Here is a 1,991-nt window from a genome sequence, read left to right as displayed (position 1 = left end):
TATTAACTGCCAAAAGTTAAAAGAAAAGAAGCTTGTTATTTTGATTTTATTTAATCTTGAATGTTCTAATATTTTTTAATTCATTTAAAAAAAAATATTTTTAATACAAAAGAATTTGTTTCTGTATTAGTTTCAACAAAGAAGTTTCTGTAATATGGGAGAATTTTTTTTTTCTTTTTTTGTTTTGTTCCTGTTTTCAAAATGTCTATCTACTTTTAAATTTTGATTTTTAATTGTGTATAGAAGATGAATGTGCATGTTTTTTGTACGCAAGCTTGTCTTTGAGTCGGGTTAACTCACTATAATCTAAAAAAATATAATCTGCTATCAAAAAACTCCAAATATTAAGTTCTGGCTATATCTGCAAAAGCCTTGGAAGATTTTTAAATTTAGTAGACTCAAAATCGAGGTGGTTTGAGGCTTTACTTTACAGAATATAGCACTATTACGGTAGCTACTTGCCACCTGCTAATTTTCCCCACTGATTTTTTTTTCTACCTGGAGAGTTATTCCCGGCCCAGGCTATTCCCCCCCATTTTTTAGATGCATTGTTCCTCTTAGTTTTCCTATTGATTTTTTTTCCATCAGGTTAGTTTCATTATATTTATAAGAGAGAACATATTTTTTTATTTTTATTTTGTGTTTTCTCTATATCAATTAATTATTGTCTAGTCATTGTTAGGTTACGCTAAAAAGGTATGCCGATGATACAAAAGCGTTATTCAATCAATTGACTGATTGACTATTGATGCATTCGCAATACCGTATTGATGAAGCCTAAATACACATTGTAGAAACGTTTTGAAAGTTTAAATCCGGTTTTACATAAGAAATACAGGAAAGAAAACAGAATATGTTTATAACATGCTTCCTCTTCTGGAATTTTGATATCACACCTGTTTCCTAGTCGTTTTATATACCCATATTTCATCCACAAAAAAACACTCTATTATTTCTGTACTTCTGCAGTACTTCGGAGGTCAATGCCCATTAGTGATTCTCTTCTACGATACGCCTACTACTGAAAGGTCCACTGATTAATCGCAGATAAGAAAGTATAATACATACTCCAAGTATTGAAATACACGCCATCGTGTTGGGATTCAATATTTCGACATTAATTATGTCATCATACGCCTACTTTTATTTCAAATTGTGTGTTACGGTTGGTAGCAAATACGCCTATATCATTAAATATATTTCATTTAATTAATGTTATTTAATTTGTTTATCAGAAAATTAGGTTAATTTATGTTTATAAAGTATGTGTAGGCCTGTTATATATATAGGCTTAGCCCAACTAACATTCAATTAAATACATTAGAAACACTGTTTTGGCTCGACGTCGTAATAATTATGTACGAAAGTGTATTCTTCAGGCCTATTCAGTTCATCGATCTATGGAAGAAAGAATCCAACTACTCAATAATGTTGGAATATAGAATACATGCCAAGTTGGAGTTGGAGTCGAGGGCCCGTCCAAGGGCCCCGAAAAATTTTGGGCTTAGATGCTCTCTGGGTACTCTGAATATCTCTAGTGCTGAAATTAAACCTTAAAAATGAGTAGCTATAACAGGAACGATAGAATAATCTCACTACAATAATTATAATTACAATAATAATAATAATAATAATAATAATAATAATAATAATAATAATAATAATTAATAATAATAATTCAATATTGGTTGCCTTTTTGCCCTTTAAACCTGTTTCATTTTGCTGTTATTGTGATGTGGGTCTGTTTGTTGAAATGTTGATTGTTTAGATTTTTCTGCTTGAACCCTTTACTTTTATAAAATTCAACCCATTTTGAGTGATGAATAAAGAATGGTTTGATTTTATTTGAATCGGAGACCTAGCGATCCCCACGTTTTAGCGCGCACAGGCTACCACCAGTTTAGGCAACTGAGCTAAGCTGCTCTGCTACCTGGTTATAAATCTATAAGGTACCATTCCAATATTTAATAATAGGCTCTATTACAGTAACA

General features: G+C 31.0%; 1 protein-coding gene across 3 annotated transcripts in view; it reads left to right on the top strand.

Annotated features, from left to right (window-relative positions):
* LOC117121839 (2-oxoglutarate dehydrogenase, mitochondrial-like) overlaps positions 1-1,991 on the top strand; it is a 63,144-nt gene that overhangs the window by 44,909 nt on the left and 16,244 nt on the right. The gene's annotated exons all lie outside the window — the stretch shown is intronic.

The sequence above is a fragment of the Anneissia japonica genome, unplaced genomic scaffold (genome assembly GCF_011630105.1).
Source record: "Anneissia japonica isolate Jap-2015-1 unplaced genomic scaffold, ASM1163010v1 scaffold2392_len1475705_cov187, whole genome shotgun sequence".
NCBI lineage: Eukaryota > Metazoa > Echinodermata > Crinoidea > Comatulida > Comatulidae > Anneissia > Anneissia japonica.
This window is presented reverse-complemented; position numbering and strand designations above follow the sequence as displayed.